This window comes from Ambystoma mexicanum, unplaced genomic scaffold, assembly GCF_040938575.1.
Source record: "Ambystoma mexicanum isolate Mex_15411 unplaced genomic scaffold, UKY_AmexF1_1 Mex_scaf52, whole genome shotgun sequence".
Classification (NCBI taxonomy): Eukaryota; Metazoa; Chordata; class Amphibia; order Caudata; family Ambystomatidae; genus Ambystoma; species Ambystoma mexicanum.
Window position 1 is genome coordinate 1,223,670 of NW_027182469.1, and position 15,008 is coordinate 1,238,677.

The 15,008-nt window shown below is 51.3% G+C and overlaps 27 non-coding genes across 27 annotated transcripts; all 27 read left to right on the forward strand.

The window, feature by feature from the left end:
• Positions 1–303: 303 nt before the first annotated feature.
• Positions 304–374, forward strand: TRNAG-CCC (transfer RNA glycine (anticodon CCC)). The gene has a single exon. It is a non-coding gene; the product is annotated as a tRNA-Gly (tRNA).
• A 930-nt stretch (positions 375–1,304) lies between these two features.
• TRNAG-CCC (transfer RNA glycine (anticodon CCC)) lies at positions 1,305–1,375 on the forward strand. Its single transcript has one exon. It is a non-coding gene; the product is annotated as a tRNA-Gly (tRNA).
• A 565-nt stretch (positions 1,376–1,940) lies between these two features.
• On the forward strand, positions 1,941–2,011 carry TRNAG-GCC (transfer RNA glycine (anticodon GCC)). The gene has a single exon. It is a non-coding gene; the product is annotated as a tRNA-Gly (tRNA).
• A 350-nt stretch (positions 2,012–2,361) lies between these two features.
• Positions 2,362–2,432, forward strand: TRNAG-CCC (transfer RNA glycine (anticodon CCC)). The gene has a single exon. It is a non-coding gene; the product is annotated as a tRNA-Gly (tRNA).
• A 565-nt stretch (positions 2,433–2,997) lies between these two features.
• Positions 2,998–3,068, forward strand: TRNAG-GCC (transfer RNA glycine (anticodon GCC)). The gene has a single exon. It is a non-coding gene; the product is annotated as a tRNA-Gly (tRNA).
• Positions 3,069–3,418: 350 nt separating this feature from the next.
• TRNAG-CCC (transfer RNA glycine (anticodon CCC)) lies at positions 3,419–3,489 on the forward strand. Its single transcript has one exon. It is a non-coding gene; the product is annotated as a tRNA-Gly (tRNA).
• A 565-nt stretch (positions 3,490–4,054) lies between these two features.
• Positions 4,055–4,125, forward strand: TRNAG-GCC (transfer RNA glycine (anticodon GCC)). Its single transcript has one exon. It is a non-coding gene; the product is annotated as a tRNA-Gly (tRNA).
• Positions 4,126–4,475: 350 nt separating this feature from the next.
• Positions 4,476–4,546, forward strand: TRNAG-CCC (transfer RNA glycine (anticodon CCC)). The gene has a single exon. It is a non-coding gene; the product is annotated as a tRNA-Gly (tRNA).
• Positions 4,547–5,098: 552 nt separating this feature from the next.
• Positions 5,099–5,169, forward strand: TRNAG-GCC (transfer RNA glycine (anticodon GCC)). The gene has a single exon. It is a non-coding gene; the product is annotated as a tRNA-Gly (tRNA).
• Positions 5,170–5,519: 350 nt separating this feature from the next.
• TRNAG-CCC (transfer RNA glycine (anticodon CCC)) lies at positions 5,520–5,590 on the forward strand. Its single transcript has one exon. It is a non-coding gene; the product is annotated as a tRNA-Gly (tRNA).
• A 565-nt stretch (positions 5,591–6,155) lies between these two features.
• Positions 6,156–6,226, forward strand: TRNAG-GCC (transfer RNA glycine (anticodon GCC)). The gene has a single exon. It is a non-coding gene; the product is annotated as a tRNA-Gly (tRNA).
• A 350-nt stretch (positions 6,227–6,576) lies between these two features.
• TRNAG-CCC (transfer RNA glycine (anticodon CCC)) lies at positions 6,577–6,647 on the forward strand. The gene has a single exon. It is a non-coding gene; the product is annotated as a tRNA-Gly (tRNA).
• A 565-nt stretch (positions 6,648–7,212) lies between these two features.
• TRNAG-GCC (transfer RNA glycine (anticodon GCC)) lies at positions 7,213–7,283 on the forward strand. The gene has a single exon. It is a non-coding gene; the product is annotated as a tRNA-Gly (tRNA).
• A 350-nt stretch (positions 7,284–7,633) lies between these two features.
• On the forward strand, positions 7,634–7,704 carry TRNAG-CCC (transfer RNA glycine (anticodon CCC)). The gene has a single exon. It is a non-coding gene; the product is annotated as a tRNA-Gly (tRNA).
• A 565-nt stretch (positions 7,705–8,269) lies between these two features.
• On the forward strand, positions 8,270–8,340 carry TRNAG-GCC (transfer RNA glycine (anticodon GCC)). Its single transcript has one exon. It is a non-coding gene; the product is annotated as a tRNA-Gly (tRNA).
• Positions 8,341–8,690: 350 nt separating this feature from the next.
• Positions 8,691–8,761, forward strand: TRNAG-CCC (transfer RNA glycine (anticodon CCC)). Its single transcript has one exon. It is a non-coding gene; the product is annotated as a tRNA-Gly (tRNA).
• Positions 8,762–9,313: 552 nt separating this feature from the next.
• TRNAG-GCC (transfer RNA glycine (anticodon GCC)) lies at positions 9,314–9,384 on the forward strand. The gene has a single exon. It is a non-coding gene; the product is annotated as a tRNA-Gly (tRNA).
• A 350-nt stretch (positions 9,385–9,734) lies between these two features.
• Positions 9,735–9,805, forward strand: TRNAG-CCC (transfer RNA glycine (anticodon CCC)). The gene has a single exon. It is a non-coding gene; the product is annotated as a tRNA-Gly (tRNA).
• A 555-nt stretch (positions 9,806–10,360) lies between these two features.
• TRNAG-GCC (transfer RNA glycine (anticodon GCC)) lies at positions 10,361–10,431 on the forward strand. The gene has a single exon. It is a non-coding gene; the product is annotated as a tRNA-Gly (tRNA).
• Positions 10,432–10,781: 350 nt separating this feature from the next.
• TRNAG-CCC (transfer RNA glycine (anticodon CCC)) lies at positions 10,782–10,852 on the forward strand. The gene has a single exon. It is a non-coding gene; the product is annotated as a tRNA-Gly (tRNA).
• Positions 10,853–11,404: 552 nt separating this feature from the next.
• TRNAG-GCC (transfer RNA glycine (anticodon GCC)) lies at positions 11,405–11,475 on the forward strand. Its single transcript has one exon. It is a non-coding gene; the product is annotated as a tRNA-Gly (tRNA).
• A 350-nt stretch (positions 11,476–11,825) lies between these two features.
• TRNAG-CCC (transfer RNA glycine (anticodon CCC)) lies at positions 11,826–11,896 on the forward strand. The gene has a single exon. It is a non-coding gene; the product is annotated as a tRNA-Gly (tRNA).
• Positions 11,897–12,461: 565 nt separating this feature from the next.
• On the forward strand, positions 12,462–12,532 carry TRNAG-GCC (transfer RNA glycine (anticodon GCC)). The gene has a single exon. It is a non-coding gene; the product is annotated as a tRNA-Gly (tRNA).
• Positions 12,533–12,882: 350 nt separating this feature from the next.
• Positions 12,883–12,953, forward strand: TRNAG-CCC (transfer RNA glycine (anticodon CCC)). Its single transcript has one exon. It is a non-coding gene; the product is annotated as a tRNA-Gly (tRNA).
• Positions 12,954–13,505: 552 nt separating this feature from the next.
• TRNAG-GCC (transfer RNA glycine (anticodon GCC)) lies at positions 13,506–13,576 on the forward strand. Its single transcript has one exon. It is a non-coding gene; the product is annotated as a tRNA-Gly (tRNA).
• Positions 13,577–13,926: 350 nt separating this feature from the next.
• TRNAG-CCC (transfer RNA glycine (anticodon CCC)) lies at positions 13,927–13,997 on the forward strand. The gene has a single exon. It is a non-coding gene; the product is annotated as a tRNA-Gly (tRNA).
• Positions 13,998–14,927: 930 nt separating this feature from the next.
• On the forward strand, positions 14,928–14,998 carry TRNAG-CCC (transfer RNA glycine (anticodon CCC)). Its single transcript has one exon. It is a non-coding gene; the product is annotated as a tRNA-Gly (tRNA).
• The last annotated feature ends 10 nt before the right edge of the window (positions 14,999–15,008 follow it).

Below are 15,008 nucleotides of genomic sequence, written 5' to 3' on the forward strand. Positions count from 1 at the left end.
AAGGAAGAGACCGAACAAAAAAACAAGCCTTGATTGCCTTGCTTGCCTTATTTCTGTAACTAGCGATCACTCTGCTGATCCCTTTTAGTAGAAGGGGCCGCTGCGCCTTGACTGGAAGCAGGGCAATCTCAGATTATGCAAACAGCTCATAGAGGCCCAGCCCGAGTAGGTGCCAGTCTCACACGTCTGCAAAGGCCTTCAATGAGGCTTTCAGCAGAAGTCAAGAGTTTACGAGTGACCATTCGCATGGAACTGGCAGGTGTGTTAAATCAAGTGCTCTACCGCAGTAATGCTGCTTGTCAGGCATTGGTAGTTCAGTGGTAGAATTCTCGCTTCCCAAGCGGGAGGCCCGGGTTCGATTCCCGGCCAATGCATGGCACTTTTGTAGACGTGTCTCTTGATATTTTAAAAGGCATGGGAAAAGAAAAATGGAAACGGTAGATAAGATGATTGCATTGCTTGTCTGTTTTCTGCGCAAAGAAAGCACTCTGCTGCCCTCTTTTAGCAGAAGATGGAACGGCAGTTTCAACTTAAGGCGGGAAACCTTCTATTATGCAAATAATTCCCAGAAGACCCCAGAAGCCCAGATTGAAAGGGTGTCAGCCTCGTGTGGCTGCAAAGATATCCCCTGAGTCCTGCGGTAGAAGTCTGGCTTTCCTGAGGCACGGTGCTCAGGGAACTGCACTCAGAGTAGCGACCCATACAAAGGCCTCCCTCATCTACCAGTGTGCTTGCCTCTGTCCACTTTTCCTGTCTATAGAACCTGGCCGTTCGTGGCCGTTCGTGGCCAAGTGAGTGAGAAGGACTGCCAGGGCAGCGCAGCTCCCATTCACCCACCGGAGCTGGCGCCATCCTCATGTCACTGCAGTGCTCTGTTAAATCAGCTGCTCTGGGCTGCAATGGTCCAGAGCACTGTAGCGCCAGTGTGCAGCATGTAAGGCATTGGTGGTTCAGTGGTAGAATTCTCGCCTGCCACGCGGTTGACTTTGAAGCATCGTGAAAAGGAAGAGACCGAACAAAAAAACAAGCCTTGATTGCCTTGCTTGCCTTATTTCTGCTACTAGCGATCACTCTGCTGATCCCTTTTAGTAGAAGGGGCCGCTGCGCCTTGACTGGAAGCAGGGCAATCTCAGATTATGCAAAACGCTCATAGAGGCCCAGCCCGAGTAGGTGCCAGTCTCACACGTCTGCAAAGGCCTTCAATGAGGCTTTCAGCAGAAGTCAAGAGTTTACGAGTGACCATTCGCATGGAACTGGCAGGTGTGTTAAATCAAGCGCTCTACCGCAGTAATGCTGCTTGTCAAGCATTGGTAGTTCAGTGGTAGAATTCTCGCTTCCCAAGCGGGAGGCCCGGGTTCGATTCCCGGCCAATGCATGGCACTTTTGTAGACGTGTCTCTTGATATTTTAAAAGGCATGGGAAAAGAAAAATGGAAACGGTAGATAAGATGATTGCATTGCTTGTCTGTTTTCTGCGCAAAGAAAGCAATCTGCTGCCCTCTTTTAGCAGAAGATGGAACTGCAGTTTCAACTTAAGGCGGGAAACCTTCTATTATGCAAATAATTCCCAGAAGACCCCAGAAGCCCAGATTGAAAGGGTGTCAGCCTCGTGTGGCTGCAAAGATATCCCCTGAGTCCTGCGGTAGAAGTCTGGCTTTCCTGAGGCACGGTGCTCAGGGAACTGCACTCAGAGTAGCGACCCATACAAAGGCCACCCTCATCTACCAGTGTGCTTGCCTCTGTCCACTTTTCCTGTCTATAGAACCTGGCCGTTCGTGGCCGTTCGTGGCCAAGTGAGTGAGAAGGACTGCCAGGGCAGCGCAGCTCCCATTCACCCACCGGAGCTGGCGCCATCCTCATGTCACTGCAGTGCTCTGTTAAATCAGCTGCTCTGGGCTGCAATGGTCCAGAGCACTGTAGCGCCAGTGTGCAGCATGTAAGGCATTGGTGGTTCAGTGGTAGAATTCTCGCCTGCCACGCGGGAGGCCCGGGTTCGATTCCCGGCCAATGCATGAGCGTTTTGCACATGTACCTTTCGTTGACTTTGAAGCATCGTGAAAAGGAAGAGACCGAACAAAAAAACAAGCCTTGATTGCCTTGCTTGCCTTATTTCTGCTACTAGCGATCACTCTGCTGATCCCTTTTAGTAGAAGGGGCCGCTGCGCCTTGACTGGAAGCAGGGCAATCTCAGATTATGCAAACAGCTCATAGAGGCCCAGCCCGAGTAGGTGCCAGTCTCACACGTCTGCAAAGGCCTTCAATGAGGCTTTCAGCAGAAGTCAAGAGTTTACGAGTGACCATTCGCATGGAACTGGCAGGTGTGTTAAATCAAGTGCTCTACCGCAGTAATGCTGCTTGTCAGGCATTGGTAGTTCAGTGGTAGAATTCTCGCTTCCCAAGCGGGAGGCCCGGGTTCGATTCCCGGCCAATGCATGGCACTTTTGTAGACGTGTCTCTTGATATTTTAAAAGGCATGGGAAAAGAAAAATGGAAACGGTAGATAAGATGATTGCATTGCTTGTCTGTTTTCTGCGCAAAGAAAGCACTCTGCTGCCCTCTTTTAGCAGAAGATGGAACGGCAGTTTCAACTTAAGGCGGGAAACCTTCTATTATGCAAATAATTCCCAGAAGACCCCAGAAGCCCAGATTGAAAGGGTGTCAGCCTCGTGTGGCTGCAAAGATATCCCCTGAGTCCTGCGGTAGAAGTCTGGCTTTCCTGAGGCACGGTGCTCAGGGAACTGCACTCAGAGTAGCGACCCATACAAAGGCCACCCTCATCTACCAGTGTGCTTGCCTCTGTCCACTTTTCCTGTCTATAGAACCTGGCCGTTCGTGGCCGTTCGTGGCCAAGTGAGTGAGAAGGACTGCCAGGGCAGCGCAGCTCCCATTCACCCACCGGAGCTGGCGCCATCCTCATGTCACTGCAGTGCTCTGTTAAATCAGCTGCTCTGGGCTGCAATGGTCCAGAGCACTGTAGCGCCAGTGTGCAGCATGTAAGGCATTGGTGGTTCAGTGGTAGAATTCTCGCCTGCCACGCGGGAGGCCCGGGTTCGATTCCCGGCCAATGCATGAGCGTTTTGCACATGTACCTTTCGTTGACTTTGAAGCATCGTGAAAAGGAAGAGACCGAACAAAAAAACAAGCCTTGATTGCCTTGCTTGCCTTATTTCTGCTACTAGCGATCACTCTGCTGATCCCTTTTAGTAGAAGGGGCCGCTGCGCCTTGACTGGAAGCAGGGCAATCTCAGATTATGCAAACAGCTCATAGAGGCCCAGCCCGAGTAGGTGCCAGTCTCACACGTCTGCAAAGGCCTTCAATGAGGCTTTCAGCAGAAGTCAAGAGTTTACGAGTGACCATTCGCATGGAACTGGCAGGTGTGTTAAATCAAGTGCTCTACCGCAGTAATGCTGCTTGTCAGGCATTGGTAGTTCAGTGGTAGAATTCTCGCTTCCCAAGCGGGAGGCCCGGGTTCGATTCCCGGCCAATGCATGGCACTTTTGTAGACGTGTCTCTTGATATTTTAAAAGGCATGGGAAAAGAAAAATGGAAACGGTAGATAAGATGATTGCATTGCTTGTCTGTTTTCTGCGCAAAGAAAGCACTCTGCTGCCCTCTTTTAGCAGAAGATGGAACGGCAGTTTCAACTTAAGGCGGGAAACCTTCTATTATGCAAATAATTCCCAGAAGACCCCAGAAGCCCAGATTGAAAGGGTGTCAGCCTCGTGTGGCTGCAAAGATATCCCCTGAGTCCTGCGGTAGAAGTCTGGCTTTCCTGAGGCACGGTGCTCAGGGAACTGCACTCAGAGTAGCGACCCATACAAAGGCCACCCTCATCTACCAGTGTGCTTGCCTCTGTCCACTTTTCCTGTCTATAGAACCTGGCCGTTCGTGGCCGTTCGTGGCCAAGTGAGTGAGAAGGACTGCCAGGGCAGCGCAGCTCCCATTCACCCACCGGAGCTGGCGCCATCCTCATGTCACTGCAGTGCTCTGTTAAATCAGCTGCTCTGGGCTGCAATGGTCCAGAGCACTGTAGCGCCAGTGTGCAGCATGTAAGGCATTGGTGGTTCAGTGGTAGAATTCTCGCCTGCCACGCGGGAGGCCCGGGTTCGATTCCCGGCCAATGCATGAGCGTTTTGCACATGTACCTTTCGTTGACTTTGAAGCATCGTGAAAAGGAAGAGACCGAACAAAAAAACAAGCCTTGATTGCCTTGCTTGCCTTATTTCTGCTACTAGCGATCACTCTGCTGATCCCTTTTAGTAGAAGGGGCCGCTGCGCCTTGACTGGAAGCAGGGCAATCTCAGATTATGCAAAACACTCATAGAGGCCCAGCCCGAGTAGGTGCCAGTCTCACACGTCTGCAAAGGCCTTCAATGAGGCTTTCAGCAGAAGTCAAGAGTTTACGAGTGACCATTCGCATGGAACTGGCAGGTGTGTTAAATCAAGCGCTCTACCGCAGTAATGCTGCTTGTCAAGCATTGGTAGTTCAGTGGTAGAATTCTCGCTTCCCAAGCGGGAGGCCCGGGTTCGATTCCCGGCCAATGCATGGCACTTTTGTAGACGTGTCTCTTGATATTTTAAAAGGCATGGGAAAAGAAAAATGGAAACGGTAGATAAGATGATTGCATTGCTTGTCTGTTTTCTGCGCAAAGAAAGCACTCTGCTGCCCTCTTTTAGCAGAAGATGGAACGGCAGTTTCAACTTAAGGCGGGAAACCTATTATGCAAATAATTCCCAGAAGACCCCAGAAGCCCAGATTGAAAGGGTGTCAGCCTCGTGTGGCTGCAAAGATATCCCCTGAGTCCTGCGGTAGAAGTCTGGCTTTCCTGAGGCACGGTGCTCAGGGAACTGCACTCAGAGTAGCGACCCATACAAAGGCCACCCTCATCTACCAGTGTGCTTGCCTCTGTCCACTTTTCCTGTCTATAGAACCTGGCCGTTCGTGGCCAAGTGAGTGAGAAGGACTGCCAGGGCAGCGCAGCTCCCATTCACCCACCGGAGCTGGCGCCATCCTCATGTCACTGCAGTGCTCTGTTAAATCAGCTGCTCTGGGCTGCAATGGTCCAGAGCACTGTAGCACCAGTGTGCAGCATGTAAGGCATTGGTGGTTCAGTGGTAGAATTCTCGCCTGCCACGCGGGAGGCCCGGGTTCGATTCCCGGCCAATGCATGAGCGTTTTGCACATGTACCTTTCGTTGACTTTGAAGCATCGTGAAAAGGAAGAGACCGAACAAAAAAACAAGCCTTGATTGCCTTGCTTGCCTTATTTCTGCTACTAGCGATCACTCTGCTGATCCATTTTAGTAGAAGGGGCCGCTGCGCCTTGACTGGAAGCAGGGCAATCTCAGATTATGCAAACAGCTCATAGAGGCCCAGCCCGAGTAGGTGCCAGTCTCACACGTCTGCAAAGGCCTTCAATGAGGCTTTCAGCAGAAGTCAAGAGTTTACGAGTGACCATTCGCATGGAACTGGCAGGTGTGTTAAATCAAGTGCTCTACCGCAGTAATGCTGCTTGTCAGGCATTGGTAGTTCAGTGGTAGAATTCTCGCTTCCCAAGCGGGAGGCCCGGGTTCGATTCCCGGCCAATGCATGGCACTTTTGTAGACGTGTCTCTTGATATTTTAAAAGGCATGGGAAAAGAAAAATGGAAACGGTAGATAAGATGATTGCATTGCTTGTCTGTTTTCTGCGCAAAGAAAGCACTCTGCTGCCCTCTTTTAGCAGAAGATGGAACGGCAGTTTCAACTTAAGGCGGGAAACCTTCTATTATGCAAATAATTCCCAGAAGACCCCAGAAGCCCAGATTGAAAGGGTGTCAGCCTCGTGTGGCTGCAAAGATATCCCGTGAGTCCTGCGGTAGAAGTCTGGCTTTCCTGAGGCACGGTGCTCAGGGAACTGCACTCAGAGTAGCGACCCATACAAAGGCCTCCCTCATCTACCAGTGTGCTTGCCTCTGTCCACTTTTCCTGTCTATAGAACCTGGCCGTTCGTGGCCGTTCGTGGCCAAGTGAGTGAGAAGGACTGCCAGGGCAGCGCAGCTCCCATTCACCCACCGGAGCTGGCGCCATCCTCATGTCACTGCAGTGCTCTGTTAAATCAGCTGCTCTGGGCTGCAATGGTCCAGAGCACTGTAGCGCCAGTGTGCAGCATGTAAGGCATTGGTGGTTCAGTGGTAGAATTCTCGCCTGCCACGCGGGAGGCCCGGGTTCGATTCCCGGCCAATGCATGAGTGTTTTGCACATGTACCTTTCGTTGACTTTGAAGCATCGTGAAAAGGAAGAGACCGAACAAAAAAACAAGCCTTGATTGCCTTGCTTGCCTTATTTCTGCTACTAGCGATCACTCTGCTGATCCCTTTTAGTAGAAGGGGCCGCTGCGCCTTGACTGGAAGCAGGGCAATCTCAGATTATGCAAAACGCTCATAGAGGCCCAGCCCGAGTAGGTGCCAGTCTCACACGTCTGCAAAGGCCTTCAATGAGGCTTTCAGCAGAAGTCAAGAGTTTACGAGTGACCATTCGCATGGAACTGGCAGGTGTGTTAAATCAAGCGCTCTACCGCAGTAATGCTGCTTGTCAAGCATTGGTAGTTCAGTGGTAGAATTCTCGCTTCCCAAGCGGGAGGCCCGGGTTCGATTCCCGGCCAATGCATGGCACTTTTGTAGACGTGTCTCTTGATATTTTAAAAGGCATGGGAAAAGAAAAATGGAAACGGTAGATAAGATGATTGCATTGCTTGTCTGTTTTCTGCGCAAAGAAAGCAATCTGCTGCCCTCTTTTAGCAGAAGATGGAACTGCAGTTTCAACTTAAGGCGGGAAACCTTCTATTATGCAAATAATTCCCAGAAGACCCCAGAAGCCCAGATTGAAAGGGTGTCAGCCTCGTGTGGCTGCAAAGATATCCCCTGAGTCCTGCGGTAGAAGTCTGGCTTTCCTGAGGCACGGTGCTCAGGGAACTGCACTCAGAGTAGCGACCCATACAAAGGCCACCCTCATCTACCAGTGTGCTTGCCTCTGTCCACTTTTCCTGTCTATAGAACCTGGCCGTTCGTGGCCGTTCGTGGCCAAGTGAGTGAGAAGGACTGCCAGGGCAGCGCAGCTCCCATTCACCCACCGGAGCTGGCGCCATCCTCATGTCACTGCAGTGCTCTGTTAAATCAGCTGCTCTGGGCTGCAATGGTCCAGAGCACTGTAGCGCCAGTGTGCAGCATGTAAGGCATTGGTGGTTCAGTGGTAGAATTCTCGCCTGCCACGCGGGAGGCCCGGGTTCGATTCCCGGCCAATGCATGAGCGTTTTGCACATGTACCTTTCGTTGACTTTGAAGCATCGTGAAAAGGAAGAGACCGAACAAAAAAACAAGCCTTGATTGCCTTGCTTGCCTTATTTCTGCTACTAGCGATCACTCTGCTGATCCCTTTTAGTAGAAGGGGCCGCTGCGCCTTGACTGGAAGCAGGGCAATCTCAGATTATGCAAAACGCTCATAGAGGCCCAGCCCGAGTAGGTGCCAGTCTCACACGTCTGCAAAGGCCTTCAATGAGGCTTTCAGCAGAAGTCAAGAGTTTACGAGTGACCATTCGCATGGAACTGGCAGGTGTGTTAAATCAAGTGCTCTACCGCAGTAATGCTGCTTGTCAGGCATTGGTAGTTCAGTGGTAGAATTCTCGCTTCCCAAGCGGGAGGCCCGGGTTCGATTCCCGGCCAATGCATGGCACTTTTGTAGACGTGTCTCTTGATATTTTAAAAGGCATGGGAAAAGAAAAATGGAAACGGTAGATAAGATGATTGCATTGCTTGTCTGTTTTCTGCGCAAAGAAAGCACTCTGCTGCCCTCTTTTAGCAGAAGATGGAACGGCAGTTTCAACTTAAGGCGGGAAACCTTCTATTATGCAAATAATTCCCAGAAGACCCCAGAAGCCCAGATTGAAAGGGTGTCAGCCTCGTGTGGCTGCAAAGATATCCCCTGAGTCCTGCGGTAGAAGTCTGGCTTTCCTGAGGCACGGTGCTCAGGGAACTGCACTCAGAGTAGCGACCCATACAAAGGCCACCCTCATCTACCAGTGTGCTTGCCTCTGTCCACTTTTCCTGTCTATAGAACCTGGCCGTTCATGGCCGTTCGTGGCCAAGTGAGTGAGAAGGACTGCCAGGGCAGCGCAGCTCCCATTCACCCACCGGAGCTGGCGCCATCCTCATGTCACTGCAGTGCTCTGTTAAATCAGCTGCTCTGGGCTGCAATGGTCCAGAGCACTGTAGCGCCAGTGTGCAGCATGTAAGGCATTGGTGGTTCAGTGGTAGAATTCTCGCCTGCCACGCGGGAGGCCCGGGTTCGATTCCCGGCCAATGCATGAGCGTTTTGCACATGTACCTTTCGTTGACTTTGAAGCATCGTGAAAAGGAAGAGACCGAACAAAAAAACAAGCCTTGATTGCCTTGCTTGCCTTATTTCTGCTACTAGCGATCACTCTGCTGATCCCTTTTAGTAGAAGGGGCCGCTGCGCCTTGACTGGAAGCAGGGCAATCTCAGATTATGCAAAACACTCATAGAGGCCCAGCCCGAGTAGGTGCCAGTCTCACACGTCTGCAAAGGCCTTCAATGAGGCTTTCAGCAGAAGTCAAGAGTTTACGAGTGACCATTCGCATGGAACTGGCAGGTGTGTTAAATCAAGCGCTCTACCGCAGTAATGCTGCTTGTCAAGCATTGGTAGTTCAGTGGTAGAATTCTCGCTTCCCAAGCGGGAGGCCCGGGTTCGATTCCCGGCCAATGCATGGCACTTTTGTAGACGTGTCTCTTGATATTTTAAAAGGCATGGGAAAAGAAAAATGGAAACGGTAGATAAGATGATTGCATTGCTTGTCTGTTTTCTGCGCAAAGAAAGCACTCTGCTGCCCTCTTTTAGCAGAAGATGGAACGGCAGTTTCAACTTAAGGCGGGAAACCTATTATGCAAATAATTCCCAGAAGACCCCAGAAGCCCAGATTGAAAGGGTGTCAGCCTCGTGTGGCTGCAAAGATATCCCCTGAGTCCTGCGGTAGAAGTCTGGCTTTCCTGAGGCACGGTGCTCAGGGAACTGCACTCAGAGTAGCGACCCATACAAAGGCCACCCTCATCTACCAGTGTGCTTGCCTCTGTCCACTTTTCCTGTCTATAGAACCTGGCCGTTCGTGGCCAAGTGAGTGAGAAGGACTGCCAGGGCAGCGCAGCTCCCATTCACCCACCGGAGCTGGCGCCATCCTCATGTCACTGCAGTGCTCTGTTAAATCAGCTGCTCTGGGCTGCAATGGTCCAGAGCACTGTAGCGCCAGTGTGCAGCATGTAAGGCATTGGTGGTTCAGTGGTAGAATTCTCGCCTGCCACGCGGGAGGCCCGGGTTCGATTCCCGGCCAATGCATGAGTGTTTTGCACATGTACCTTTCGTTGACTTTGAAGCATCGTGAAAAGGAAGAGACCGAACAAAAAAACAAGCCTTGATTGCCTTGCTTGCCTTATTTCTGCTACTAGCGATCACTCTGCTGATCCCTTTTAGTAGAAGGGGCCGCTGCGCCTTGACTGGAAGCAGGGCAATCTCAGATTATGCAAAACGCTCATAGAGGCCCAGCCCGAGTAGGTGCCAGTCTCACACGTCTGCAAAGGCCTTCAATGAGGCTTTCAGCAGAAGTCAAGAGTTTACGAGTGACCATTCGCATGGAACTGGCAGGTGTGTTAAATCAAGCGCTCTACCGCAGTAATGCTGCTTGTCAAGCATTGGTAGTTCAGTGGTAGAATTCTCGCTTCCCAAGCGGGAGGCCCGGGTTCGATTCCCGGCCAATGCATGGCACTTTTGTAGACGTGTCTCTTGATATTTTAAAAGGCATGGGAAAAGAAAAATGGAAACGGTAGATAAGATGATTGCATTGCTTGTCTGTTTTCTGCGCAAAGAAAGCAATCTGCTGCCCTCTTTTAGCAGAAGATGGAACTGCAGTTTCAACTTAAGGCGGGAAACCTTCTATTATGCAAATAATTCCCAGAAGACCCCAGAAGCCCAGATTGAAAGGGTGTCAGCCTCGTGTGGCTGCAAAGATATCCCCTGAGTCCTGCGGTAGAAGTCTGGCTTTCCTGAGGCACGGTGCTCAGGGAACTGCACTCAGAGTAGCGACCCATACAAAGGCCACCCTCATCTACCAGTGTGCTTGCCTCTGTCCACTTTTCCTGTCTATAGAACCTGGCCGTTCGTGGCCAAGTGAGTGAGAAGGACTGCCAGGGCAGCGCAGCTCCCATTCACCCACCGGAGCTGGCGCCATCCTCATGTCACTGCAGTGCTCTGTTAAATCAGCTGCTCTGGGCTGCAATGGTCCAGAGCACTGTAGCGCCAGTGTGCAGCATGTAAGGCATTGGTGGTTCAGTGGTAGAATTCTCGCCTGCCACGCGGGAGGCCCGGGTTCGATTCCCGGCCAATGCATGAGTGTTTTGCACATGTACCTTTCGTTGACTTTGAAGCATCGTGAAAAGGAAGAGACCGAACAAAAAAACAAGCCTTGATTGCCTTGCTTGCCTTATTTCTGCTACTAGCGATCACTCTGCTGATCCCTTTTAGTAGAAGGGGCCGCTGCGCCTTGACTGGAAGCAGGGCAATCTCAGATTATGCAAAACGCTCATAGAGGCCCAGCCCGAGTAGGTGCCAGTCTCACACGTCTGCAAAGGCCTTCAATGAGGCTTTCAGCAGAAGTCAAGAGTTTACGAGTGACCATTCGCATGGAACTGGCAGGTGTGTTAAATCAAGTGCTCTACCGCAGTAATGCTGCTTGTCAGGCATTGGTAGTTCAGTGGTAGAATTCTCGCTTCCCAAGCGGGAGGCCCGGGTTCGATTCCCGGCCAATGCATGGCACTTTTGTAGACGTGTCTCTTGATATTTTAAAAGGCATGGGAAAAGAAAAATGGAAACGGTAGATAAGATGATTGCATTGCTTGTCTGTTTTCTGCGCAAAGAAAGCACTCTGCTGCCCTCTTTTAGCAGAAGATGGAACGGCAGTTTCAATTTAAGGCGGGAAACCTATTATGCAAATAATTCCCAGAAGACCCCAGAAGCCCAGATTGAAAGGGTGTCAGCCTCGTGTGGCTGCAAAGATATCCCCTGAGTCCTGCGGTAGAAGTCTGGCTTTCCTGAGGCACGGTGCTCAGGGAACTGCACTCAGAGTAGCGACCCATACAAAGGCCACCCTCATCTACCAGTGTGCTTGCCTCTGTCCACTTTTCCTGTCTATAGAACCTGGCCGTTCGTGGCCAAGTGAGTGAGAAGGACTGCCAGGGCAGCGCAGCTCCCATTCACCCACCGGAGCTGGCGCCATCCTCATGTCACTGCAGTGCTCTGTTAAATCAGCTGCTCTGGGCTGCAATGGTCCAGAGCACTGTAGCGCCAGTGTGCAGCATGTAAGGCATTGGTGGTTCAGTGGTAGAATTCTCGCCTGCCACGCGGGAGGCCCGGGTTCGATTCCCGGCCAATGCATGAGCGTTTTGCACATGTACCTTTCGTTGACTTTGAAGCATCGTGAAAAGGAAGAGACCGAACAAAAAAACAAGCCTTGATTGCCTTGCTTGCCTTATTTCTGCTACTAGCGATCACTCTGCTGATCCCTTTTAGTAGAAGGGGCCGCTGCGCCTTGACTGGAAGCAGGGCAATCTCAGATTATGCAAACAGCTCATAGAGGCCCAGCCCGAGTAGGTGCCAGTCTCACACGTCTGCAAAGGCCTTCAATGAGGCTTTCAGCAGAAGTCAAGAGTTTACGAGTGACCATTCGCATGGAACTGGCAGGTGTGTTAAATCAAGTGCTCTACCGCAGTAATGCTGCTTGTCAGGCATTGGTAGTTCAGTGGTAGAATTCTCGCTTCCCAAGCGGGAGGCCCGGGTTCGATTCCCGGCCAATGCATGGCACTTTTGTAGACGTGTCTCTTGATATTTTAAAAGGCATGGGAAAAGAAAAATGGAAACGGTAGACAAGATGATTGCATTGCTTGTCTGTTTTCTGCGCAAAGAAAGCACTCTGCTGCCCTCTTTTAGCAGAAGATGGAACGGCAGTTTCAACTTAAGGCGGGAAACCTTCTATTATGCAAATAATTCCCAGAAGACCCCAGAAGCCCAGATTGAAAGGGTGTCAGCCTCGTGTGGCTGCAAAGATATCCCCTGAGTCCTGCGGTAGAAGTCTGGCTTTCCTGAGGCACGGTGCTCAGGGAACTGCACTCAGAGTAGCGACCCATACAAAGGCCACCCTCATCTACCAGTGTGCTTGCCTCTGTCCACTTTTCCTGTCTATAGAACCTGGCCGTTCGTGGCCGTTCGTGGCCAAGTGAGTGAGAAGGACTGCCAGGGCAGCGCAGCTCCCATTCACCCACCGGAGCTGGCGCCATCCTCATGTCACTGCAGTGCTCTGTTAAATCAGCTGCTCTGGGCTGCAATGGTCCAGAGCACTGTAGCGCCAGTGTGCAGCATGTAAGGCATTGGTGGTTCAGTGGTAGAATTCTCGCCTGCCACGCGGGAGGCCCGGGTTCGATTCCCGGCCAATGCATGAGCGTTTTGCACATGTACCTTTCGTTGACTTTGAAGCATCGTGAAAAGGAAGAGACCGAACAAAAAAACAAGCCTTGATTGCCTTGCTTGCCTTATTTCTGCTACTAGCGATCACTCTGCTGATCCCTTTTAGTAGAAGGGGCCGCTGCGCCTTGACTGGAAGCAGGGCAATCTCAGATTATGCAAAACACTCATAGAGGCCCAGCCCGAGTAGGTGCCAGTCTCACACGTCTGCAAAGGCCTTCAATGAGGCTTTCAGCAGAAGTCAAGAGTTTACGAGTGACCATTCGCATGGAACTGGCAGGTGTGTTAAATCAAGCGCTCTACCGCAGTAATGCTGCTTGTCAAGCATTGGTAGTTCAGTGGTAGAATTCTCGCTTCCCAAGCGGGAGGCCCGGGTTCGATTCCCGGCCAATGCATGGCACTTTTGTAGACGTGTCTCTTGATATTTTAAAAGGCATGGGAAAAGAAAAATGGAAACGGTAGATAAGATGATTGCATTGCTTGTCTGTTTTCTGCGCAAAGAAAGCAATCTGCTGCCCTCTTTTAGCAGAAGATGGAACGGCAGTTTCAACTTAAGGCGGGAAACCTATTATGCAAATAATTCCCAGAAGACCCCAGAAGCCCAGATTGAAAGGGTGTCAGCCTCGTGTGGCTGCAAAGATATCCCCTGAGTCCTGCGGTAGAAGTCTGGCTTTCCTGAGGCACGGTGCTCAGGGAACTGCACTCAGAGTAGCGACCCATACAAAGGCCACCCTCATCTACCAGTGTGCTTGCCTCTGTCCACTTTTCCTGTCTATAGAACCTGGCCGTTCGTGGCCAAGTGAGTGAGAAGGACTGCCAGGGCAGCGCAGCTCCCATTCACCCACCGGAGCTGGCGCCATCCTCATGTCACTGCAGTGCTCTGTTAAATCAGCTGCTCTGGGCTGCAATGGTCCAGAGCACTGTAGCACCAGTGTGCAGCATGTAAGGCATTGGTGGTTCAGTGGTAGAATTCTCGCCTGCCACGCGGGAGGCCCGGGTTCGATTCCCGGCCAATGCATGAGCGTTTTGCACATGTACCTTTCGTTGACTTTGAAGCATCGTGAAAAGGAAGAGACCGAACAAAAAAACAAGCCTTGATTGCCTTGCTTGCCTTATTTCTGCTACTAGCGATCACTCTGCTGATCCCTTTTAGTAGAAGGGGCCGCTGCGCCTTGACTGGAAGCAGGGCAATCTCAGATTATGCAAACAGCTCATAGAGGCCCAGCCCGAGTAGGTGCCAGTCTCACACGTCTGCAAAGGCCTTCAATGAGGCTTTCAGCAGAAGTCAAGAGTTTACGAGTGACCATTCGCATGGAACTGGCAGGTGTGTTAAATCAAGTGCTCTACCGCAGTAATGCTGCTTGTCAGGCATTGGTAGTTCAGTGGTAGAATTCTCGCTTCCCAAGCGGGAGGCCCGGGTTCGATTCCCGGCCAATGCATGGCACTTTTGTAGACGTGTCTCTTGATATTTTAAAAGGCATGGGAAAAGAAAAATGGAAACGGTAGATAAGATGATTGCATTGCTTGTCTGTTTTCTGCGCAAAGAAAGCACTCTGCTGCCCTCTTTTAGCAGAAGATGGAACGGCAGTTTCAACTTAAGGCGGGAAACCTTCTATTATGCAAATAATTCCCAGAAGACCCCAGAAGCCCAGATTGAAAGGGTGTCAGCCTCGTGTGGCTGCAAAGATATCCCCTGAGTCCTGCGGTAGAAGTCTGGCTTTCCTGAGGCACGGTGCTCAGGGAACTGCACTCAGAGTAGCGACCCATACAAAGGCCTCCCTCATCTACCAGTGTGCTTGCCTCTGTCCACTTTTCCTGTCTATAGAACCTGGCCGTTCGTGGCCGTTCGTGGCCAAGTGAGTGAGAAGGACTGCCAGGGCAGCGCAGCTCCCATTCACCCACCGGAGCTGGCGCCATCCTCATGTCACTGCAGTGCTCTGTTAAATCAGCTGCTCTGGGCTGCAATGGTCCAGAGCACTGTAGCGCCAGTGTGCAGCATGTAAGGCATTGGTGGTTCAGTGGTAGAATTCTCGCCTGCCACGCGGTTGACTTTGAAGCATCGTGAAAAGGAAGAGACCGAACAAAAAAACAAGCCTTGATTGCCTTGCTTGCCTTATTTCTGCTACTAGCGATCACTCTGCTGATCCCTTTTAGTAGAAGGGGCCGCTGCGCCTTGACTGGAAGCAGGGCAATCTCAGATTATGCAAAACGCTCATAGAGGCCCAGCCCGAGTAGGTGCCAGTCTCACACGTCTGCAAAGGCCTTCAATGAGGCTTTCAGCAGAAGTCAAGAGTTTACGAGTGACCATTCGCATGGAACTGGCAGGTGTGTTAAATCAAGCGCTCTACCGCAGTAATGCTGCTTGTCAAGCATTGGTAGTTCAGTGGTAGAATTCTCGCTTCCCAAGCGGGAGGCCCGGGTTCGATTCCCGGCCAATGCATGGCACTTTT